The 26,904-nt window shown below is 41.2% G+C and overlaps 1 long non-coding RNA gene across 1 annotated transcript in view; it reads left to right on the top strand.

Annotated features, from left to right (window-relative positions):
• The window catches only part of LOC134357539 (uncharacterized), a 136,363-nt gene extending 121,232 nt beyond the window's left edge, over nucleotides 1-15,131 (top strand). The window contains exon 3 of the long non-coding RNA XR_010020642.1: nucleotides 14,632-15,131. This is a non-coding gene — a long non-coding RNA (uncharacterized LOC134357539). The remainder of the gene's footprint in view (nucleotides 1-14,631) is intronic.
• The last annotated feature ends 11,773 nt before the right edge of the window (nucleotides 15,132-26,904 follow it).

The following is a 26,904-nucleotide window of genomic DNA, read 5'->3' as shown; positions in this document are numbered from 1 at the left end:
AAAGAATGTGGCGTTACTGCTGGTGAGTTCTTTCAGACTATTGCAACATCAGACACTTGAAGCATTGAAGCTCCAAGCCCCAAACATCTGAACAATGTGGTTTCCAAGGTGTGGAAGACCTTTCTTGATAGTTGAAAATCTTCTTAATAAGCCAGATGTATCCAGATAACAGGTGCGTGATGAATATCATAAACCGAAGGTCATAGACGCAGAATTAGAAACATAGAAAATAGGTACAGGAGTAGGCCATTCAGCCCTTCGAGCCTCAACGACATTCAATACGATCATGGCTGATCGTCCAACTCAGAACCTTGTACTTGCCTTCTCTCCATACCCCCTGATCCCTTTAACTTCCTCTTAAATATAGCCAATGAACTGGCCTCAACTGTTTCCTGTGGCAGAGAATTCCACAGATTCACCACTCTCTGTGTGAAGAAGTTTTTCCTCATCTCAGTCCTAAAAGGCTTCCCCTTTATCCTCAAACTGTGACCCCTCATTCTGAATTTCCCCAACATCGGGAACAATCTTCCTTAGGCCATTTGGCCCATCAAATCTGCTCCACCATTCAAACCAGCTGATTTATTTTCCTTCTCAACCCCATTCTTCTGCCTTCTCGTCATAACCTTTGATGCCCAAACTAATGAAGAACCTTTCATCCTCTGCTTAAATATATCCAATGACTTGGCCTCGACAGCTATCTATGGCAATGAATTCCATAGATTCGCTGCCCTCTGGATAAACAAATTCCTCCTTATCACTTTTCTTAAAGGGATGTCCTTGTATTCTGAGGCTGTAACCACACTCTTGCACTATTAGAAAAGAAATACTATTAGCTATCACTGTCAAACTAGAACACTGTATATTTTTTTTATTATTGCAATGGTTGTGTAAATCAGAATTAGATCTAGGTTTATTATCACTAACACATCATGAAATTTGTTGTTTTGTCCGATAAGTAGTGAAGGAAGAAAGCAAAGATAGCAAGGTAGTTTTCATGGGTTCGTGGACGGTTCAGAAATCTGATGGCAGAGCTGAAGAAGCTGTTCCTAAAATGTTCAGTGTGCGCCTTAATTCCCCTGTATCTCCTCCCTGATGGTAGTCATGAGAAAAGGCTGTGTCCTGGATGATGGGAGACCTTAATGGTGGATACCTCCTCTGTGAAGCATCACCTTTTGAATGTGTCCTTAACGCTTCGGGGGCTAGTGCCCGTGATGGAGCTGGCTGAGTTTACAACCTTCTGCAGCATTTTCCGATCCTGTGCATTGGCCCCTCCATACCCGAAGGTGACGCAACCAGTTAGAGTGCTCTCCATGGTATATCTGTAGAAATTTACTAGAGTATTTGGTGACATAACAACTCTTCAACTCCAAATGAAATATAGTTGCGGGCATGCCTTCTTCATTATTGTATCAATATGTTGGGTCCAGGATAGGTCTTCAGATGTTGACACCCAAGAACTTCAAACTGCTCACCCTTTCCACTACCCAACCCTCGACGAGGACTGGTGTGTGTTCCCTCAACTTCCCCCTTCTGAAGTCTAATTAATGAATTAAAGGCATCCGTTAGTCTTATGAGACCATGGAAAGTCTTCACTCTCCAGGGCGCAGGCCTGGGCAAGGTTGTATGGAAGACCAGCAGTTGCCCATGCTGCAAGTCTCCCCTCTCCACGACACCAATGTTGTCCAAGGGAAGGGCATTAGGACCCAAACAGCTTTGCACCGGTGTCATCGCAGAGCAATGTGTGATTAAGTGCCTTGCTCAAGGACACAACACCTGTTGCCTCAGCAGGGGCTTGAACTCACGACCTTCAGGTTGCTAGTCCAATGCCTTAACCACTTGGCCACGTGCCCACACTATCTGAAGTCTACATTTATGAAATTAAAATGTGATGTGGAGAAGACAGCTTGAAACCCACCTTCAGCTTTTAAATGAGACCGATGAATGATGGTGGGAAGTATGGAAGAGATTAGATCTGAATATTTTTAATGGTTTCAGTCTTGCTGCTGCATCTGAACTCAGCAATGCATCCACTTTCCATGGGAATTGGAGCATACAGGTAAACCTGCTCCATTCATCTTATTGTGCTCTACCTTGTCCAGGATAGTGCTTTGCTAAGTATAATGCAAGCTGTGGGGTAACATATCTGTTATGTTATGGCTGAGTACCTGACAGAGTGTTTGCTAGCTCTGAGATGTAGATACGAGGTTTACTTAATGCTAAGTATGTGAGTGTACCGGGGAACTTTAGGAGTATTTGAAAAGGGCTGTTGGTAGACGAATGATGGGGCTTGGTACAATGTCTGAAGCTGGAGAATCAGCTGGTGAGATACAATATTTGAAGATGCATTCGCTGACTTTGATCACTTTCTTGGGTCATTGAAACTCCTTAAGGAACTCTGTTCAGGTCCAGTGGTTTTATTCCTGGCCATAACCTGCATGGTTATCTGCTGGCGTTATATCTGTCATGTGTCAGCAAATCTTCTTAGCTCACTTTGATAGAAGATTTTTCCAGCAGAGTGCTCTAAAGCACAAAACTTAAAGCATGCTCTTTCATAACTTGTGTTATTATTCTCTCTTTCCTAGATCAGAATCACTTTTGGAGCAATTACCAGTACCTGCTCCAACCTTATTATTCACAGAATCAAAGCACATTTATCAACAGCGAATGTGTAAATTATACATCCTTGGGATCTGTTTGCTCAGAGGTAGTTACAAAGCAAGAAACCTGAAAGAACCCAATGAAAGAAATATATAAAAGACCAACAGCGGATATGTAAGAGAAGGCGGGAAATCACAAATCATGCAAACAATTGAAGGGAACAACATTACTTAAACAAAGCACACTGGTTTTAAGGACTTTTAACATGAAATTAGCTGCTCACAGTATTATCCATCAGCAATCAGCGAATGCTAGAATTACTAAAATGGACAGGCAAGAAAGTTGGTGATGTGTTTGCATTGCTGCCAATAGGCACAGGCCAGGGGTCAGGCTCGCAGTGAGTGCCTAAAACATTCAAGTGGGTTTCCATGGTGACTGGAATTTAAACCTACAGGACCAGGGCAGCAGGCCATGGCTGTGCATTTTACTTCAACTGACCCTTTCAGTCAATTTTTGTCCACAGATCTAGATGGAAGGAAGCACAGAACAGAGCACAACATGAAAATGCGTGAGGAAAAAATGCTCTGTAAATGAGACAGAGTAGAGATAAGAATTCAAAGAAATAGCCTGGGGGCAATGACACATTACTCATTGTTTTAATTACACGGTAGTTATATGTAGATCAATTCATGATGACGTGTAAGAAAATGGCTTGCTATTGTAAATGTAGGCTGCATTAAAGTGTGTACTGTCACACCATCTTAGTTAAAACCACAATTTGCTTCCTTTACTCTAGTGCCTTATTTGAAATTTAGCATCATAAAGAAACGTCACGTAGTCCTTCCACCCACCAAGTCCATGCCAACTATTAGGTGCCCATTTTAACACTAATCCCACCTTTAATACTCCCATATTCCCTTCAGTTTTCCCCGGATTCTACCACCGGTCAACTCAATGCATACTATCAACCAGACGTTTTTGGGATGTGGGAGGAGAGTAGAGCTCCTGGAGATAACTCAAGAGGTCACAGGAAGAACATGCAAACGCCACACACGCAGCAGTAGAGGTCAAGACTGAACCTGTGCGGCTGAAGTAGTGAGGTAACAGCACTGCTTACAGTGCCACTGTGCCAGGTCAGGGCTGGGACTCTGGTTCTTTGTCAGTCTCTGTGAGTTGTTATTTTTTTCACTGATTCTATTGTAATTTTTGTTCTACTGTGAATGCCTGCAAAAAATGAATCTCACGGATGTATATGGTAATATATAGTTAATTTGATAATAAATTTTCTTTGAACTTTGAACTTCATGGCAATATTCAATCAGAACAAAATTCCCAGTTTCATTATTTTTTGCTATATATCATATGCACAATTGCATCAAACGCTCATTAACTGTTCTGGCATAGATGACATTTTAGAGAAAACAATCATATCTCTGATAGTTGTTTTTCTATGGTTGATCAGCTGAATCCAACATATGTCATCATTTCTGTTCATTTCATACCACCAGCTTTGTTGTTTGCAGTACTCTGTGCAATCTAATTTTAAAAACAGTTATCTATTGCATGAAGATACTACAAATCTGCTCCATATTAAAGGTTGATGCATGTAAGGAGCACCTTCTGCCTAGAATAAAATATGGCTTTTTTGAGCATTAGATTCTGAGACATTTTCTACATTTTCATCCAATGATATAAGATGCAAGTGATTATATGCTTTGACATAATTGGTCTAATTATATTATCTGTCAAAAATACCTCAGGAAACCGCATAGAATACAGTTGAGTTTGTGCCTGGACAGTCCTCCACTGGTGAATTTACCAAAATTTACAAGGTCACTGAGAGAATAAGTAGGCACAATTACAGGTAAGGTTCATGATTATCATCAAGCCATTCCTATGCCAGAATAAGTAGGTTAAAAGATTCATGCCACTAAGAAATTCAACCACATGACATTTCCATTTCACAAGATAGTTCATATGTTACCTTCCTTCAGGACCATTCTTTTTCCCTGACTGGAAACGAGCTTCTTATTACCTTTAGCTCCAGCCACTTGTCCCATGAAGTTGCTGATCTGCTGAAACATCAAGTTCAGGATTGTTTAATGTCATTTCCAGTACACAGATGTAAGAGACAATGAAATAATAGTTACTGCAAATCTGATGCAGCACAGAAAGAAACGTTATAAGATAAAGAACACCATAATTTAAAAACACAATATAAATAAAACAAAATAATACAACATAATGTACATAAGATAGCTTATTGACATAGATTGGAGCTGAGTGTGAAGATCCATTGTACCCAGTGACTGTGCTCCAAACCATATCCAATACTGAGAAAACCTTCACGATGAAACACCAAAAGTTGACTAGATTAATTTGGAACAAACTGACTCAGGCACTGGTTTGCCAAATTTGGCATAATTGGTTTGGTGCCAACCAACAATCTGAATGCTTGCCGTAATGGAACCAACCTGACCTCAAAGACATTTGAGTAACCATTTCCCATCGGAAGAAACATCCTTATTAAATTTCAATAACCAGCACTCTGAATCATTATTAGGCAGCTCTTTACCAATTCACAATGTTCGTCACTGAAAAATTATATATTAACCTAAGTGAAGTGTTTTCTATTTTTAATGTTCACTGAAAGTTATGAAATAAGACTTATGATGTCTCCTCCATTGTATAATTCATTTGTTTCTGCCAAAGGAAATGGAATACGGCATAGGCATCCAATTAACTCACTCTAAAATGAAAGATTAATATTTTAACTGGAACTGCTAAATACTGCATCTGAGGCCTAATCCATCTTCAGCTTCTTCTTTAGGGACCTTCCATCAATAGCAAGGTCAGAAACGAAGATAGTTACTAATGATACTACAATGTACTAACGCATTCAATACCCCCTGCACATGTTGTACCCGCTGCCAGCACCAGACCAAGACAGGATTAAGACTTGTGTTGAGAAGTGGCAAGTAATATGCCAGACAACTTCAACAAAAGTCTAGCTACCTGCGCTTGACATTTGATGGCATTACCATCGCCAATTCCCCCACGATGATAGTGCTGGGCAGTCATCATTGATCAGAATCTCAACAGGCCTGCCAGAGTATTGTGGTTACTGGAACAGGTCAGAGACCTCTGCTGAGCTGAGTAACGCACACTCCGAAACCTTTCCTCCATCTACAAGGCACAAAGCCAGAGTGAGATAAAATATTTTCAACTCACAAATTTGTCTGGATGAATGCAGCACCAAGAACTCTGAAGAAACTTGACACCATTCAGACATAGCATACTTGACTGCCCCAAGCATTCATTTCATAAGACAATAAGACCATAAGATATAGGAGCAGAAGTAGGACATTTGGTCCATCAAGTCTGCTCTGCCATTCTATCATGGGCAGATCCAATTCTTCCAGTCATCTCCACTCCCCTGCTTTCACCCCATACCCTTTGATGCCCTGGCTAATCAAGAACCTATCCATCTATGCCTTAAATGCACCTAATGACTTGGTGTCCACAGCTGCTTGTGGCAACAAATTCCACAGATTTACCACCATCTGACTAAAGTAATTTCTCCACATTTCAGTTCTAAAAGGACGTCCTTCAATCCTGAAGTCGTACCCTCATGTCCTAGAATCCCCTATCATGGGAAATAACTTTGCCATATCTAATCTGTTCAGGCCTTTTAACATTCGGAATGTTTCTACGAGATCCCCCCTCATTCTTCTGAACTCCAGGGAATACAGCCCAAGAGCTGCCAGACATTCCTCATACAGTAACCCTTTCATTCCTGGAATCATTCTCGTGAACCCTCTCCAATGTCAGTATATCCTTTCTGAAATAAGCCCAAAACTGCACACAATACTCCTAGTGTGGTCTCACGAGTGCCTTCTAGAGCCTCAACATCATAGCCCTGCTCTTATATTCTATACCTCTAGGAATGAATGCCAACGTTGCATTCGCCTTCTTCACCACTAGCTCAACCTGGAGGCTAACCTTTAGGGTATCTTGCACAAGGACTCCCAAGCACCTTTGCATCTCTGCATTTTGAATCCTCTCCCCATCTAAATAATAGTCTGCCCATTTATTTCTTCAACCTAAGTGCATGACCATACACTTTCCAACATTGTATTTCATTTGCCACTTCTTTGCCCATTCCCCTAAACTATCTAAGTCTCTCTGCAGGCTCTCTGTTTCCTCAACACCACCAGCTCCTCCACCTATCTTTGTATCACCAGCAAATTTAGCCACAAAATCCGTTAATACCATAGTCCAAATCATTGACATACATCATAAAAAGCAGCGATCTCAACACTGACCCCTGTGGAACTCCACTGGTAAAGGGCAGTCAGCCAGAATAGGATCCCTTTATTCCCACTCTCTGTTTTCTGCTGACCAGCCAATGCTCTACCCACACAAGTAACTCCCCTGTAATTCCATGGGCTCCTATCTTGCTAAGTAGCCTCATATGCAGCACCTTGCCAAAGGCCTTCTGAAAATCCAAGTACACCACACCTACTGCATCTCCTTTGTCTACCCTTCGTCATTTCTTCAAAGAATTGCAGTAGGTTTGTCAGGCAGGATTTTCCTTTCAGGAAACCATGCTGGATTTGCCTCCAGGTACACCATAATCTCATCCCTAACAATCGATTCCAACAACTTTCCAACCACCGGTGTCAGGCTAACAGGTCTATAGTTTCCTTTCTGCTGCCTCCCACCCTTCTTAAATAGCGGAGTAACATTTACAATTTTCCATTCATCCAGTACAATGCCAGAACCTATCGATTCTTGAAAGATCATTGTTCATGCCTCCGCAATCTTTCCTCCTACTCCAACAAAGTCGTCCCAAGGTTGCAATGTATACTACCAAATTAAGTGATTGGAATCTAAGCCTGCATAATTCTAGGAAAAGTAGTATTTCAGAGTTGGGGAGGGTAGAGTTAAAAGGAAGTTCTGAAAGCAATGACGAAAATTTAAAATGGGGGGCGTTTCTGGTAACAAAGTAGATCTCCAGGCACAGGAGCAATGAGAAAATGGTTAGGATATATTATAAAAAGAGTTTTGAATGATCTATTGCTTACAGACCGTATAATAAGTTCAAAGTTCAAAGTAAACTTATTATCATAGTACATTAATGTCACCATAAACAACCTTGAGATCCATTTTCTTGTGGGCATACTCAATAAATCCAAGAAATGCAGAAGAATCAATAAAAGACCTGTCCCAACAGAACAGACAAACAATCTTTGTGCAAAAGACAACAAACTATGTAAATACAAAATATAATAATAATAATAATAAATAAGCAATAAATATCATGAAATTTAGATGAAATGTCCTCGAAAGTGAGTCCATAGGTTATGGGAACAGTTCAGTGATTGGACAAGTGAAGTGTACAAGAGCCTGATGGTTGAGCGGTAATAACTGCTCCTGAACCTGGTGGTGTGAGTCCTGAAGCTCCTCATGACAGCAGTGAGAAGGGAGCATGATTTGGATTGTCGATTGATGCTGCTTTCCTATGGCAGCACTCCATGTAGAAGTGTTCATTCGTGAGGAAGCCTTTACTTGTGATGGACAGGGACATATCCAACACTTTGTGTAGGGTCTTCCTTTCAAGGCTGTTCATGTTTCCATACTAGGCCATCATACAACCACTCAATATACTCTCTACCACGTACCTATAGAAGTTTGTCAAAGTTTTAGATGTCATGCCAAATCTTCATAAACTTCGAGAGAAGTAAGAATTTCTAAAGAAGGGAGGTCACCTGGAATAGGTCATGAAATAGTCATGTCTAGAAGTAAGAAAAGTAGAGAAGCTTTCAGCAGCGGATAAGCTGAAGCAGGAGCAAAGTAAAGAAGCTCCAGAGATGGAGGCAGATAACATTAGCAAAGAAGTGACGTTTGGTCAGAAGCTCATTTCAAAGTAAACAGGATAATGAGGTAATGAGTTTATTGACAATGTGGTTCCACCTAGGAAAGTTACTAGAAAGAGGGATGGATCTGATGTCTAAGAAGCAGAGTTTGTAGTGGGGATCAATGTCAGTTTTTTTTAGTGGTCACCTCAGTAGTTTCCAAAACTGAAAAAATTCCATTATTGGATGTTGGACCAACAGTCTGGTAGATTATGGGAAACATTTGAGTTCTGTCAGATTAGAGTTTGTAATTGTTATTTTTCTTGTGTTTTAAAACATGGAACATTACAGCACAATATAGTGCAGGCCCTTTGGCCTGCAATGTTGTACCAGTTTTTAACCTGTTCTGAGATCAATCTATTTTCCTTGTAGTTTACTGTTCCTAGGCTTGCTTGTATTTTTATACTGTATATTCACCAATTATACATGTAGCTGTTCAGTGAATTTTCCAGTAATTTTGGTACAGTCAGAAACTTCTGAAATTTTCAATAGCAGGTATCACGCCACTAGAATCTGGCTATTTTATAGGTTAATTGTTATCTCTGGAATGTTTATAATCTATACTCTGATTATGAGACAACCACAACTGCTTTTTCCTTTGCCTTTCATTGTTCCTTCTTCATTCTTATAAGATTCAATAAAATTGCTTAGCAATAAACTTTATTCCTCATTATGGACTTCTGAAAGTACTTTGGACTGCAAAAGCATTAGGATCCAGCAGGCCTTCCAAAGAATGAAACAAGACTCCAATGACTGTTAGTGAATTAAACTAGAATGACTAGGGATGGTTCTTAATTTTTGCAATCAGATTTTGTAACCTAGGTTTAAGCATGTTTGTGAGTTTTCCCTTTGGCATCACTTACTGCCCATTCTGTCACTGGCATTAGGGCAGCAAAGAAAGCCCTCCATCTCTATCTGTCCTTGGCCATCTTCTCTATTGTGCCCCCAGTGTGTTTCAGGGTCCTTATTTCTACTTCTACGTTACAGTTCCAAGTTGTCCTTGATCTCCTGCATTTACTCTGCTCTTCAGGGATCCAATGAAATGGTGTCTAGATGATGGCGTTGGCCTCTCTTCTCACCACGTGCCCTATCCATCTCCAACATTTCCTCATGATGATTGTGGCCATGCCCTCTTGATGGCACTGAAGGAGTAGGGTGTGGTTGGAGATCCTTCTCAGCCAGAAAATACAAAGGATCTTCCGGAGGGTCCTGGTGTGAATGACGACAGCTTGGCAAGGTCACTCTCTGTCATGCGCCCTCATTATGACCCGTACAAGAATGTGCCAGTGGCAACAGTGGTAAAGGTAACACTTGTGTACAGCCCACACTAAGTCAAAGCACAATTAGTTTGACTATTGTCTCTTCCACAGTCAATTAACTTGAAAGCATTTACTGTCCAGGGTTAAACATGAAGAATGTCCCCTTGGGTGAAACATCAGAAAGATACTGCAGAAATGGATATTACCCAGCAAATGCCAGCACCTTCAGGCAGAAGAAGGCAATTCCTTATTTCAGTTGTTGGAATACCTGTCAATGCCATGGAAATAATAAGATTAGTATTTATTACTGGTAAGAACAACACATATTACAAACCTATTTACATGCAAGGAAGCAGACTTATTTCAAAACACTACTCCCATCAAAATGGGTCAAATTCTGAAAGGAAGCTGAATGATTATTCCTGCTAAATGCTGACACTTGGCATATCCATTTGGATCCAACACACACGTTCTGAATCAGCATTTAAAATACAAGCTTTCAAAATCTTAGTGGATCCATCACTAATTTTACAAGATCTAGGAGTGTAAACTCTTTACTGTATGCTTACGGATTTATTGCTAAGTTTATGATGTTCCACTTGTTCACACTGGACTGCTCTCTTGATGATGAATCTAGAATACAAACCAAGCTTTCTGAATTATCTCCTTGACCCATGACACCATTCAGTGGAATAGTCAATTTGGAAAGAGGGGAGTAACATAATTTAAAGATAAATTTCTGGAATGCAGCCTTGGGATTTCGATGCTTCAACGTGGGTTTTAATAAAAATTCTACCTACTTTGAAAAGCTATGTAATGATTCATTAAATATTAATTTGTAATAATCTGGAGGGTTGTATTTCTACACACTATAGAACATACTTAATAGTCTTCTGCTCCCAGCATGTAGCCTCACTTAACAAGATTGGGGGCTGGAGAATCAGTGCTATAGTACTGTAGCCCTGACTGTGACCTCCACTCTTGTAAAATGAGACTCCCTGATGGGAATGTCTGATTGCTGAATTCATCCTCCATTTTCCATGGTATTGTGCAAATTATACCACAACAAACACTTCTCCTTTATTAAAAGAAACAAGTAAGTTTTAAAATATTGTTGTGTTGTTATTGCATAGATCTAATAAAGTGTGCCCATCCTTAAGGAATAAATAAAATTATCACTTCAATATAAACTGTTTTAACAAATGCCCTGTAAGTTTTCTCATTAACATCTTATAGGTGATAACACTATGTCAAGTGATGTCACATTATCCATGAATAAACTTGCAAGTTTAATCAAATGGCAGAAATAGTCTACCATGTAGTTTCTATTAACAATGATTCATCACCATACACCATAAATGTCTTCTGTTAGTCACTACTGCAGCCTTTATAGCACCACAGCATTTACAGCTCAAGATGGCATTTTACGTCATTTACAATCTCGATAACAGTATAATTTATTCAAATATCAAAAGGTTCAGGAAACTAATCTGACAGGTCCACAGCCATAATCTCAATATAAAGGACGATGGAAATAAATTCTGAAAGAAATTTTATAAAGCATAATTGACCGACCTAAGATTTTATGTAAAATAATTTCGAATTCATTTCTTGCATAAATAATGAGATAAGAGGTTACAAACCACAATGAATAATTAAGTTGATATTTGGGTGCAACACAACACTGTCATCTTGCTTCAAATGTCAAAGGTAAATTTTGCATCAGTAATTACTTCACTGTTATCTTCTTCATACTGAGCTTCTTCCACACATTTCTATTTTTAACATGATTGGCTGACTTCCTATGGTGTTGCTCATGGTAAATCAGATTAATGGCTATCTTCTAATGACCAGAGTTGTATTTGAAGCAATGTGAAATATTATTTTGCAGGGATGGTAGCTCCCCCTTTATGGCTCCCAAACAAATCTAATTTCAAATGGCTAACACAATCCAAGGTCATTCCTAATGTCATTCCTTTTTTGTTCAGGGAATCCATCAGATGACTAGTGTTTTGACAGTTTCAAGTTGCACTGAGTGATACTTGTCATTTTTGATGTGTTTGCTTCTAGAAAGACAACACCTTAAGTGTGAAGGCCATACATGTTGGCGTACTATGATGGTGGTTAGGCAAAGAAAGATGCAATTACCTCAGAAAAATATGACGCACTCTGATTTTCAGCAGAGCAAAATTCACGATCATGGTAGCAACCCTAGAAGTAACACCATAAGGGCAAAGGTAATTGTTAAAGAACAATTGCATTGCAGCTGCATGATTAGTGTGGTGGTTCTGTTGGGGATTAGCATATGTGAGCAATAGTAGACGCCTAATCACATCTGTGCTTCCTTAAACCCATCACCCCCTACTGGAGTATAGATAGCCAACAGCAGCTTGCCAGTGTTCTTTGTCGTCGGCCATTCTTTCAAGCTGTCCCCAGGTGTAGCCCATCACCTCCTTCCTCTCCCAGGGATGAGGTTTTTGGAGCTGCTGTCGACGTTTCTGTAGCACTGGGGTTTTAACGTTTGCCCAATTCTCCTCCTTTTGCAGATGGGTTAGGGACCGTCCATGGCAGAGTTACATCTGTGCACTTCAGCGCCTTATGTCTGTAGTGATGAGCACACCAGCAGTTCATACCATTCGTGTTCTCAATCACACAGATCATTTTATTGCAAATAGCAAAGGAGTTATGCACATTAATGGATAGAATAATGGACTAGAGTCCAAAGGACATTAAAATCCCCATTCAGTAGTTCCAATTTAAATGTTCTGTTACTCATCTAAAGGTCAGTTTGTTATATAGGTCCAAAGGTTCGTTTCCTTCCTTCGGGGCTTTTCTAACATATCTAAAAGGTTGAGAAAATTCCTGATAACATGCAAGAAAAATTTAAAAGGCAGAAAATTGAAAAGTATAACAAAGTACTGTGGAAATGATAATATATAAAATAATGCTAAAATATCAATTCAAGGTGATGAATAGAAACAATTTTGGAATTCCAAGTGCAGCTCCTTATATATGCCAGGGTAAAAATAGCAAGGTTTTACTGGGAACAGATTTATATTTGAGATTGATATGATGCCTGATTATAAGAAAAATGATATTCTATATATTGAAGTGAAAAATAAAGGAAATAGTACTTTGTGTAATATTTAATGTCATACAAGTAAAATTCTGCAGATCTCAGAAAAATGAAATAAAGGAACTGAAAAAGTTAGCATTGCCCAAAAGGTCAGTCAACATCTGTAGAGAGAGAAACTGAATTAATATTTTAGATTAATGACGTTCCATTGGAACTGGGAAAAATTAACAATGAAACAAGCTCCAGCTTTTCCTGCTTTCTGCTGAACGAGAGTATGCACAAATCTTCCAAAGCTACCTTGCCAGAAAATGCCAGCTCAAACTTGGGGGTGGAAGAAAAATCAATATGAAATTCAACATTTAAAGAAAAACTGAATCTATGCTTTGATCTAATCTGTTATAAAAGCCCCAGTGACTGGAGTTCTGAGCTGTACAAAATTGAAAGGTCTTGGGTTTGATCCTGCTTTATGCTATTGACTGGCCTTAGCTGAGTAGACAGGATGTTAATATAAATGTTCTTTGCATCCTAGGCTAATGAAGGAAAACATCAAGGAGAGTTCCTACATCTAAGCAGCATGCAATGCAATGCGCTCATTGATGCTCAGTGCAGAGATAAGGATAGCAACAGGATTGTCGTCACTCTCACCAACATTAAATATCCTATCAATACTTATTGTGCTTGTACATTCAGGATTGAATAACCAGTTTTGTAAGTGCATGAGTCATAGCCTTCAGAAGGGTTCAAAACAGGGGAGGGATCCAGGAAAACAACAATTATTTATAATTAAATAATACGTAGTGCTCGATGACATCATGTATATTCAATATCACAAGTGGCCCATGAATTCCACCATTGCCACTGCAACTGCTTGTAAGCAGTACAAAGTGGCCTACCCAACTCAAAACCGTAAATGGCTTACAATAACCTAGAATCTTTATTTAGGAACACTTTAGAATCCTGATCACATTAAAGCTGTAAACATTTTTTTGGAAGACAATAAATATATCTGGAACATAACTGTAAAGCTATCCAGCTGCTCCCTGAGGTATTTCCCACATGGGTATTCCAGGTACAGGACTTCACCTGCTTGATAGGGAGGATCATATCAGGAAATCGCAAGCACATTTTCCTACTTTTTGTTTAAAATCCAGCCCTGTACATATGGTAGCAAGATCAACTTGCATTTCTATAACTCTGTAGTCATAGAAAAACATACAAAAACACTCCCAAAGCATAGTAAGAAGAGCTGATCCCAAAAGAGATATTCATCAGAAAGAGAAGGACCATCTTCGGGAGGTACTATAAAGGAAGGAAAAGAGGAAGTAAAGTTAGGAAGGCAGTTTCTGAGATGTGGGCTTCATATTGATGTAACAGGTGCACAGGAGATGAGAGTTAACATATTGCTGTATTTTTTATGAGTTGTAAAGATGAAGAAGGTTATGAAGTTAAAGGAGAAATAAATCCATAAAACATGTTATCACAAGGTTAGGATTTTTAAATTTAAGACACAAGAGGGATGGAAATGAGTGCAGCCCACTGGGAATCCAGGAGTCTCCTTATCATTGTGGTGACCTTCTGAGTAGTTCAGGTGCAGTGTGCACTCTGTGGTTTCTCTTTGCTTGTTTCCTGTAAAATCCTGATGATTAGAGCATTCACTGTGGGATCTTTGCGACACTTTACACTGAATTAGGAGAGAATGGTGCCTAGCGGCGACTCCTATGTTTGCATCTTCAGAATCAGCTCTATTTCTATCTTTAATATCTCTATTTTTCCCTTTTAGGGTTCTTTTGAAGACCCTGACCTGGAGTTACACATTGACTTTGGTTCTTAGCAGGAATGGGACCCACTCTCGGGGTCTCACGACTGGCCACTATTCGATATACCAAGGATGCAGCCTAGAAGATTAGCTCACCATCCGAGTTTCGGGATTTCGTGGCTCTGGAGGTGGATGGACCCGAGGTCAGTGCCTCTGCAGGAAATCGGTGTGTCGTGGGAGACAGAAGATCTCTGCCTGTGTGCCCAGAGACCCGAGTTCTTCAGGCGCAGAGCTCAGAAAAAGCAATGAAAAGGACTTTTAACATCGTAAATCAGCGAGTTGTTTGTTATGTCTCCCTCTCGCTATGAAACGGGGACACCTCTTTTTCCCTTATTAGGAAGAGAGAGCACCTGTGGTATGTTGAACTACCGGGTGAATGAGTAGTCTTTGGGGTACAGCAAGTCTGTGTCTTTATTGATGCTTTGCTGCACACTTGAGTGCGCGGTGGAGAGCGCCAATGCTTTTTTTGCTGGTGGGGGGGAGGAGCAGTTCGTTGCTTTGCTGCTGCTTACCTGTGAGGGGGCGGAGAAGCTGGGGGGACTTTGGGGTTCTAACATTTAACTGTCATTCATTCTTTGGGGCACTCCTCTGTTTTCACGGATGGTTGCAAAGAAAAACAATTTTAAGATGTATATTGTATACATTACGCTGACATTAAATGTACCTTTGAAACCTTTGAATTTCCTGTGGTGATGTTTCAGATATCTGTGTTGGTTAAGGGTCAAATTTATGGAGCGAGCAGGAGAATGGGGTTGAGAGGAATAGGAATTAAAAACATCAGCCATGATTGATTGGTAGAACAGACTCAATGGGCCAAATGGCCTAATTCTGCTCCTATGTCTTCCGGTCTTATGGACAGATTAGGAGGTAGTTGGCCCTGTTATGCTGTGAGGAATCTACAGAGCGTTGCACGGTAAATGATTTTCCTTTCTATACCTTCATGTGAGGATTCCAATGATGCGAGGAGACCAGGCAGGTGGAATCCTGTACAACACCACACCTGGGCTCCACTTCCAGGACGTTTGGCCATGCATGCGTGGCCCACTCCAAAACATAAGTATTTCGTCATGGGCACAAGCCTCCCCACCATTGAGGACATCTTCAAAAGACAGTGCCTCAAGAAGGTGGCATGCATCTTTGAGCAGACTTACCACATGGGACGTGCCCTCTTGCCATTATCAGCATCAGAGGGGAGGTTCAGGAGCCTTAAGATGCACACTCAACATTTTAGGGACAGCTTTTACCCCTGCCATCAGATTTCTCAATGGTCCATGAAAACCACTTGCCATTTTGCTCTCTTTTCACACTAATTATTTATTTTTATTGTAGCCACCAGTAATTTTTTATGTATTGCACGGTTCTGCTGCTGCAAAACAACAAAAGTCATGATATATGTCAGTGATAATAAACCTGGTTCTGACATAGACCGTTTGTGAAAGAGCAGAGATCCACACTTATTGTGAGGCTTGCCATGTTCAGCTGCCTGAGTGGATCCCAGCCCACGGGGTATGGCAATCTTCAAATGTCCTCTCTCTCTACAATCTCCACAATCCTTCACCTGGCCCATCCCAATTTCACACTCAAATTTTAGCCTCCATTCCCAATCACCTACACAACCCTTCTCCATATTCTCCACATACTCCCAGACGCTACAGGTGCTGGCCTCCGTTCCAAATGGCCTCTATACCCAATTTCTTTCACATACTTTCTAGTGGCGGACTGTGGAAAGGAAAGGCCTATTCTTGAAGTCTTGGGGCCCTGTGTACTACTGAATGTTCCTTCAGGGAGGTATTAAATAAAAAAAACTCTCTTTGGCCCATTGCTAACAACTGTTGTGGCATCAAAATAGCTGCCTTTTGATTTCAAGCAAACACCTCATTCATTTAGGAGGATATAGTTATTAATTTTGTCACTTAATTCCACTAAACCAATTAAGTGGAACTCCAGCAACATTTATAAGGAGTTCAATCATTTTTGCCTGGTCCTTCCAATACCAATAAGCAGTCTGGTTTCTCTGTTAATATTTTAATTATTTTGGATAGGTCAAGGATCGTCCATGGCCCTTTCCCTCATTACACTCATTCAGGATTTACGGGATTTTAAAGTGAGATTTGAGATCATCCAGCCGCTAGATTAATCTCAACTCGACTGCTTTTCTTCTCAACCCTGACAACTCAAGGTCCTGACCTTTTGTTCAGATTTCTCGGTAATAGTACAAACATTAGGACTCACTGGATATGATGCACTAACCTCCAATGAACTGTCCTAATAAATTACCATGGGTAGCAAAGGGGTAACTAATTTATGGTCAGTACAACAACTGGGACACAAGTAGTATCATTCATTTCTTGTTTATGTAAATTTTTGCACCACATATAGAAATCAAAACTTAAAGTATAAAGAGCAAATTAGAATGCAAATTATACTGATGCACAAATTGTTAAGTTTGTAATGTTTTTATGAAACAATTTGCAAAGAAATTCACCCATGCTCAGTAAATATGTTATACAACAGCGGCTGTTAATGGAAGCAAATCTCAGAGACAGAGTACAATTCTCTGCCACTGGATTGTGGATTATTTAGTGCCTATGAATGGGTCTAAATTTCTGCCTAGTTATAGACCAAGTGCTGTGTATTGATCACTATAATGTAACTATTTTTTGGGGGGAATCTCAAAGAAATATTTTAGAAAACATATATTAGATATGACATTATCATCTACGCCAACAATTCATCTCCTAAATTGTTCAGATCTTGAGAATAACAGGCAGTATAAGATATGCTTTCTTTCAGCTAATAATGAAGCTCACTGACATTTCCAGTCAACTCATGTAATCATTTAGCAATGTCGGCTGACATGGATCTTTGAGATAACAATAAATGGATTTCAATCACGATATCTCTGGAACTAATTGATGTTTCACCATCACTTGGATGATCTCTCAGGTGGATATAAAGGTGACCATAGTACCCTTTGAGAAAGAACAGGAATATCTTTCCCAGCGACCAGGCTTTGAACCCTTATCTCACCCAGATTTTTGCAAAAGCCACAGATCAGTATGCAGCAAACCACCATGAGATTAGAATCTTGTTGGTTCAAATATTCAAGATACTTGAGCACAAAAACTGAGGCTGACACGCCTGTACATACTGAGGGATTATTGCACTGTCAAGCGTGTGGTTGTTCAGATGTGATGATACACTAAACTATTTGAATTGAATTGAGTTGACTTTATTACTTACATCTTTCATATACATGAGGAGTAAAAATCTTTACGTTACGCCTCCGTCTAAATGTGCAATGTGCAATTTGTAATAAATAGTATGTACAATAAGATAGTCAATATAACATAGAAATACAGTAGTGTCAGCATGAATTAAACAGTCTGATGGCCTGGTGGAAGAAGCTATCCCAGAGCCTGTTGGTCCTGGATTTTATGCTGCGGTACCATTTCCTGGACGGTAGCAGCTGGAACAGTTTGTGGTTGGGGTGACTTGGATCCCTAATGATCCTTCGGGCCCTTTTTACACACCTGCTTTTGTAAATGGACGGTGGGAAGTTCACAACTACAGATGCGCTGGGCTGTCTGCACCACTCTCTGCAGAGTTCTGCAATTGAGGGAAGTACAGTTCCCATACCAGGCAGGGATGCAGCCAGTCTTTGCGGAGGTTGATTGAATACATTGCATAACAATTGAGAGATGAAAAGTCATCCTGGATCTCCTGGTCAATACTTCAGACAATCGTCAGAATTATTAATGATCTGGTATTTTATTCTCGTAATTAAATAATTTCAGCAACAAATTAATGCCGGTAATCTGGTTATTAATGTATTTTTCTTATGTTGTGATTTTATCTCCCAGGTACTGTAATAGTAGAATGAGAAATACCCATGATTTGATGTATATGTCTTTATATAGCATGTGAGGAAAGGTTGACCAAGCTAGGGCTTATCACTTTGGAATGACAAAGCACAAGAGGTGACTTGTTGGAGGTGTAAAAGATTATGGGAGAAATAGAGTGGACAACCAGCACTATCTTCTCGGAGTGGCGGTGGCCAATCTCAGATGACATTTGTTGAAGGTGAGTGGGTGAAAGTTTAGAGTAGGGCAGATGTCCAAGGTAGGTCTATTAGACAAAGGGTGCTGGGTAGCTGGAAAACACTGGTGGTGGCGGTGGTGGTAGAGGCTAATACAGCAGGAACCTTTAAAAATGTCTCTTTGATATATGCACGGATATAAAACAAATTGAGTTATGGGCTATATAGGAGCGAAGGAATACATTGATCTTGGAGTATGTTTATGTACTGTAGATCAGTATTTCCTTGTGGGCCAAAGGTCCCACTATGTTCTGCAGTGATATGCTGCATGTTCTTCATTCTATATTCTATTACTTAACCAGAAATACATCCCCTCTGAGAAACACTGAATTCTCCACGCATTCTGTCCTGACGAAGGGTCTCGGCCCGAACCATCGACTGTACCTCTTCCTATAGATGCTGCCTGGCCTGCTGCATTCCACCAGCAACTTTTATGTGTGTGCTTGAAGTTCCAGCATCTGCAGATTTCCTCACGTTTGCGAATTATACTCTGCCTCTGAGCGGCAGCATGTTCGCATAGTGGTTAGCGCAATGCTATTTCAGTACCAGCAGCCTGGGTTCAGTTCTGCTTTTCTCTGTGAGAAGTTTCTACGTTTTCTCCCTGACTGTATAGGCTTCCACCTGGTCCCCCAGTTTCCTCCCATATTCCAAAGAAGGGTGGGTTAGTAGGCAAATTGGATGGAAGGTCCTGTTATCGTGCTGTATCTCTAAATTAAATTAGTAGGCTTCCGTTGGTTGGTGTTGACCATGCACGTTGCATCCTAGCTGTCTACGTTATCAATATGCAAGCCAGGGCAGTATGATACGGAGAGCAAGCTGCTGCCCATGCAGCAGACTCCCCCTCCCAACACAGCTAATTAATCCAAAAGGAACACCACAGACTCATACAGTTTGTCACCAGTGTCATCGCAGGAGTTGCCAGTCAATATTGAACTCAATGTAGGGGCAACAGCTCCGGGTTTACTCCCGAAGCCCTCCCCATGAGTGGGTATAACTGAAAAGCAGAGGAGGTTTAGGATAAGAGATTTCCTTCTCCTGCATGAGCTGTCAACCATGTCCGATGAGGTCCATCTGCCCATAACAGCTGGTTTTAAGGTGCCAGTAACCCACCTTTGCCCCTGCTGCTGTAGGTAGAAACAGCTCTGCCAGGCTTAGTAGCTAAAACACATGTGAAGGCCCGGAGCTGGATTTGGTTGTCAGAGGTCATTTGAGATACTCCAGGGTAGTAATTTCTGGATTGCTACCTGTACCATGTACCAGTCAGGGTAGAGCCAGGATGATTTGGCAGGTAAGTACATGGTTGAAAAGCTGGTGCAGAGGGCGGGGCTTCAGGTTGGATCATTGGGATCTCTTCTCGAGGAGGTATGACCTGTATAAAAGTGACAGGTTGCACCTGAACCCGAGCGAGACCAATATTCTCACTGGCAGGTTTGTTAGAGCTGTTGGGGAGGGTTTAAACTAATTTGGCGGGGGATGGGACTCAGGATAGGACAGATAGTAAAAAAACAAAGATAGCGTGCAGTCAGACTGTCAGGAAGGCCAGGCACACAGCCAGCAGGGTGAGTATCAGTGCATTAGAGATACAGAATCAAAATAGGGTAGCAAGTACAGTACTCAAAGCATTATATCTCAATGCACGAAATAAGGTGGACGATCTTGTTGCACTATTACGGATAGTCAGGTATGATGTGGCCATCACTGAATCATGGCTGAAGGATGGTTGTATTTGGGAGCCGAATGTCCAAGGTTACACATCACATCGGGGGATAGGAAAGTTGGCAGAGGGAGCGGCGTGGCTCTGCTGGTAAAGAATCGCATCAAATCAGTAGAAATATGTGACGTAGGATCGGAAGATGTTGAATCTTTGACGAAGGGTCTCGGCCTGAAACGTCGACTGTACCTCTTCCTAGGGATGCTGCCTGGCCTGCTGCGTTCACCAGCAACTTTGATGTGTGCTGCTTGAATCTTTGTGGGTTGAGTTAAGAAACTGCAAAGGTAAAAGGAACCTGATGGCAGTTCTATACAGGCTCCCAACAGTACCTGGGATGTGGACCACAGATTACAACAGGAAATAGAAAAGGCCTGTCAAAAGGGCAATGTTATAATGGTCAAAGGAGATTTTAACATGCAGGTCGATTGGGAAAATTAGGCTGGTAATGGATCTCGAGAGAATGAGCTTGTTGATTACCTGCAAGGTGACTTTTAGAGCAGGTTCTAGATGATCAGCTTTACTTGACTGGGTGTGTAGTAAAGAACCAAGGACAATTAGGGAGCTTAAGGTAACAGAACCCTTCGGAGCCAGTGATCACAATATGATTGAGTTCAACTTGAAGTTTGATAGGGAGAAAGTAAAGTCTGAGATAGCAGTATTTCGGTGGAGTAAATGAAATTACGGTAGTGCGAGGGAGGAGTTGGCCAAAATAAATTGGAAGGAGATGCTAGCAGGGATGACAGCAGAGCAGCAAAGATGTGAGTTTCTGGAAAAAAATGAGGAAGGTGCCGGATAGGAATATTCCAAAAACAAATAAATACCCAAATAGCAAAACAGTACACCATGGCTAACAAATGAAATCAAAGCTAATGTGAAAGCAAAAGAGAGGGCATACAACAAAGCAAAAATTAGCGGGAAGATACAGGACTGGGAAGCTTTTAAAAACCTACAGGGAGCAACTAAAAGAATCCTTGGGAGGGAAATGATGGAATACGAAAGCAATCTAGCAAACAATATCGAAGTGGATACTAAAAGCTTTTTCAAGTATGTAAAAAATAGAAGAGAGATGAGAGTGGATATAGGACCACTAGAAAATGCTGCCGAAGAAATAATAACAGGGGACAAGGATATGGCAGATGAACTAAATTTGTATTTTGCATTAGTTTTCACTGTTGAACACACTAGCAGTGTGCCAGGTGTTGAAGAGTGTGAGGGAAGAGAAGTGAGTACGGTTACTATTACAAGGGAGAAGGTGCTCAAAAAGCTGAAATACATAAGGGTACATAAGTCAGCCAGGCCAGATGAACTGCACCCTGGGGTTCTGAAAGAGGTAGCAGTAGAGGTTGTGGAGGCACTAGTAATGATAGACAATAGACAATAGGTACAGGAGTAGGCCATTCGGCCCTTTGAGCCAGCACCACCATTCACCGTGATCATGGCTGATCATCCACTATCAGTATCCAGTTCCTGCCCTATCCCCATAACCTTTGATTCCACTATCTTTAAGAGCTCTATCCATCTCTTTCTTGAAAGCATCCAGAGACTTGGCCTCCATAGCCTTCTGGGGCAGAGCATTCCATATATCCACCACTCTCTGGGTGAAAAAGTTTTTCCTCAACTCCGTTCTAAATGGCCTACCCCTTATTCTTAATCTGTGGCCTCTGGTTCTGGACTCACTCATCAGCGGGAACATGCTTCCTGCCTCCAGCGTGTCCAATCCCTTATTAATCTTATATGTTTCAATAAGATCCCCTCTCAGCCTTCCAAATTCCAGAGTATACAAGCCCAGTCGCTCCAATCTTTCGACATATGACAGTCCCGCCATCCCGGGAATTAACCTTGTGAACCTATGCTGCACTCCCTCAATAGTAAGAATGTCCTTCCTCAAATTTGGAGACCAAAACTGCACACAGTACTCCAGGTGTGGTCTCACCAGGGCCCTGTACAGCTGCAGAAGGACCTCTTTGCTCTTATACTCAATTCCCCTTGTTATGAAGGCCTTTCAAAAATCATTGGACTCTGGCATTATGCCAGAGGACTGGAAAATTGCAAATGTCACTCCACTCTTTAAGAAAAGAGGAAGGCAGCAAAAAGGAAATTATAGGCCAGTTAGCCTGACCTCAGTGGTTGGGAAGACGTTGGAGTCAATTGTTTAGAATGATGTTATGGAGAACTTGGTGACACAGGACAAGATAGGACAAAGTCAGCATGATTTCCTTGCCTGATGAACTCGTTGGAATTCTTGAGTAAATTACGTTGGGGATGCAGTGGATGTTGCATATTTGAACTTTTAGAAGGCCTTTCACAAGGTGCCACAGATCCATACACGAGGCTGTTTACCAAGTTAAGATCCCATGATATTACAGGAAGATTACTGGCATGGTTAGAGCATTGGCAGATGGGTAGGAGCCAATGAGTGGGAATAAAATGGTCCTTTTCTGGTTTGCTGCCAGTGACTAGTGGTGTTCCACAGGGGTTAGTGTTGGGACCGCTTCTTTTTATGCTGTATATCAGTGACTTAAATGATAGATCAGATGGCTTTGTTGACAAGTTTGCAGATGATATAAAGATTAGTGGAGGGGCAGGTAGAATCAGTGGTGAGGAAGGCAAATGCAACATTAGCATTCACTTTAAGAGGTCTAGAATACAAGAGCAGGGATGTGATGCTGAGGCTTTATAAGGCACTGGTGAGGCATCATCTTGAATACCATGAACAGTTTTGGGCTCCTCATCTTTGAAAAGATGTGCTGGCACTGTAGAGGGTTCAGAGGAGAGTCACAGGGACGATTCCAGGAATGAAAGGGTTATCATACGAGGGACGCTTGATGGCTCTGGGTCTGTACTCACTGGAATTTAGAAGGATGAGGGGGGATCTCATTGAAACCTTTTGAATGTTGAAAGGCCTAGATAGAGTAGATGTGGAAAGGATGTTTCCCATGGTGGAGGAGTCTAGGACAAGAGGGCACAGCCTGAGGATACAGTGGCACCCTTTCAAAACAGAGATGCGGAGATATTTGTTTTGCCAGTGGGTGGTGAATTTGTGGAATTTGTGAAATTTATTACCACAGACAGCTGTGGAGGCCAGGTCGTTGGGTGTATTTAAGGCAGAGATTGATAGGTTCTTGTTTGGACACAGCATCAAAGGTTAAAGGTTATGGGGAGAAGGGCGGGGAGTGAGGCTGAGGAGGAGAAAAAAGGATCAGCCATGATTGAATGGCAGAGCAGACTCAACAGGCCAAATAGCCTATTTCTGCTCATATTTCTTATGGTCTTATGGAGATACATGCCATTTGGACCATTTAATGGATAGTGGGGAGCTTATCCCCAATACCTCCTTATCACCCCCCAACTGTGACAACCTTAAAAAACTTTTAAAAATACAGAATAAAAATTTTTAAAAGCTTCTTTTGACTGCCAATGATCTATCGCACCAAGGATGAATTTCTTGGCAGAAAGAGCTCAGTGATGCGGCAGCTAGTACTGCTGACACAAAGCTCGAACCATATGAGTTCAGCCTTGACGCGGTGCTGTCTGTGCAGAGGTTGCCAGTCCTTGCCAAGACTGCATGGTTTTCCGCTGGATGCTGCAGCTTCACCCCCCCCTCCCCCCACTCCCCATACATGGAAACTTGGGGTGTCAGAGTTCGAAGTTCAATTCTGGCGCTGTCTGCCAGGCGTTTGCAGGTTCTCCTCATGACCGCACAGGTTTCCTCTGGGTGCTCCAGTTTCCTTCCACAGTCCAAAGATGTATTTGGTTAGTAGGTTAATTTGTCATTGTAAATTGCCCGATGATAGGGCTAGATGCGTTGCTGGATGGCGCGGATCGTTGGGCCAGAAGGACCTTTTCCACACTGTGCCCCTAAATAATTGTTCAAATGCCTTTTAAAAGTCTTATCTGTACTGAGATCTACTACTCTCTCTGACAGCTTATACCACATAATTACCACCTTCTCTGTGAAAAAGTTGCCCCTCAGGTCCCACTTAAATTTTTTCCTTTGCATTTTAAATCGATGCCTTCTAGTTTTGGATTCCCTGACCCTGGGTAAAAGACTGTGGCTGTTCACCTTATCCATGTCCCTCATGATATTATAAATCTCTGTAAGATCCCCCCACCTCCTCAGCTTTCTACACTCCAAGGGAAAAAGTCCAGACTTTTATGACCTCTCTTTATAATGCATGTCCTCCAGTCAGTAATATCCTCCTACTCTTTTGCAAACTCACCCAGTTTAATGTCATCCTTTAGTAACACAATGACCAGAACTGTATGCAATGCTCCAAACGTGGGTTTAACAGTGTCTAGTACAGATACAACATGATGTCCCAAGTCATGAAGCATAGAACAGTTACAGCACAAGAACAGGGCTTTCAGCCCACAAAGTTCTGACAAACTCATTAACTTAGTAATCAAATGCTCAGCTAAACTATTCCCTTCTACCTACACAATGTCTATATCCTTCCATTTCCTGCATATTTAAGAGCCTTTTGAACACCTCTATTATGTTTGCTGCCACCCCAGTCAGTGCATTCGATCACTCTGTGTAAAATATTAACCTCCTTTGAATTAGCCCCTTTCATGTTAAATGCATTCCTTTGGCAACAGACATTTCAGCCTTGGGGAAAAGATGCCAGCTGTTTATTCTACCTATGCCTCTCAAAAACTTACAAACCATTATCAAATTGCCCCTGGGCCTCTGCTGCTTCAGAAAAAAAACAAACCAAGTGTGTCCAATCTTCCTTTGTAGAACATGCCTTCTAATGCAGACAGCACTCTGGTAGACCTCTTCTGCACCCTCTCCAAAGCCTTGACATCCTTCCTATAATAGGGTGACCAGAAATGAATGTGATACTCCAGATGTAGCCTAAGAAGAGCTTTATAAAGATGAAGCGTAAATTCCTAAATCTCAAACTCAATTCCTTGACTAAAAGGCAAGCACGGCATATCCTTTTTTACTCCTCTGTTAACCTGTATCACCAATTTCAGAAAGCTATGGACTTCGAACCCAAGATCACTCTGCATAGCAGCACCGTTACAGAGAAAGGTTGAACAAGTTGGGTCTTTATTCTTTGGAACGTAGAAGGTTGAGGGGGGACTTGATAGAGGTATTTAAAATTATGAGGGGGATAAATAGAGTTGGCGTGGATAGGCTTTTTCCATTGAGAGTGGGGGAGATTCAAACAAGAGGACATGAGTTGAGAGTTAAAGGGCAAAAGTTTAGGGGTAACATGAGGGGGAACTTCTTTACTCAGAGAGTGGTAGCTGTGTGGAACGAGCTTCCAGCAGAAGTGGTTGAGGCAGGTACGATGTTGTTGTTTAAAGTTAAACTGGATGGCTATATGGACAGGAAAGGAATGGAGGGTTATGGGCTGAGTGCAGGTCGGTGGGACTAGGTGAGAGTAAGTGTTCGGCATGGACTAGAAGGGCCGAGATGGCCTGTTTCTGTGCTGTAATTGTTATATGGTTATATGGTTCAGAGTCTTGTCATCAACAGTGTCCTGTTGCTAAGCATTTTACCCCCACCCCCCATCCCCACAAGTGCAAAACTTCACATTTGGCCAGATTAAACTCCATCTGCCATTTCTCTACCCATATCTGAATCTGTCCTGCTCCAATTTAATACACTTCCACAAGTTTTATACCTATCCTTATATTCAGCTATTTTAAAACTTAAGGAGTTGTGATCACTGTTACCTTACTGTATTCCCACTGATCAATTGATGCATGGAAACGGTGCAATTTTATTAATATATCTGAAAATGGCAATGAAAACATGTATTTTTGTTAGAGTGTTCACCTCCCCACCATCAAGGATATCTTCAGGAGGTCCCTTAAGAAGGCAACATCCATTGTGAAGGACCCTCACCACCCAGGACATGCCATCTTCTCATCAATGAGGAGGTACAGGAGCCAGAAGATGCACGCTCAACATTTTAGGAATAGCTGCTTCCACTCTGCCATCAGAATTCTGAATGGTCCATGGACCCACAAACACTACCTCACTATTGCCACTCTTTTGTACTACATATTTATTTATATACTCCTATTGTAATTTATAGTTACTTTATGTACCACACTGTATTGTTACCAGATCACAATAAATTCCATGATATATACTGTATATATACACACACAAGTGTTAATAAACCTGATTCTGATTCTGACCGTTCAGTCTACCATCGACAAGTAAACTAATTTTAAATACCCAAAGTTGATCCCTAGAAACCTACGTGGAGTTAGTTGCTTGTTATATTCCAAGGGAAGGGAAGAGAACAGCCAAGAATAAGCTGTGCTTCTTACGACTTACTCGTAGTAAAGAATTTCTAGCTCTTGTTTATCAACCAAATAAACATATTCTATGGTTATACACCTACCAAATGCGCGCTAAAATTAGGGCTTGGCTGAAATTCCGATCAAGGGTGTATAGATTTAA

The sequence above is a fragment of the Mobula hypostoma genome, chromosome 16, assembly GCF_963921235.1.
Source record: "Mobula hypostoma chromosome 16, sMobHyp1.1, whole genome shotgun sequence".
NCBI lineage: Eukaryota > Metazoa > Chordata > Chondrichthyes > Myliobatiformes > Myliobatidae > Mobula > Mobula hypostoma.
Note: the sequence above shows the minus strand (reverse complement) of the source record. Positions and strands in the feature narration are given on the sequence as shown.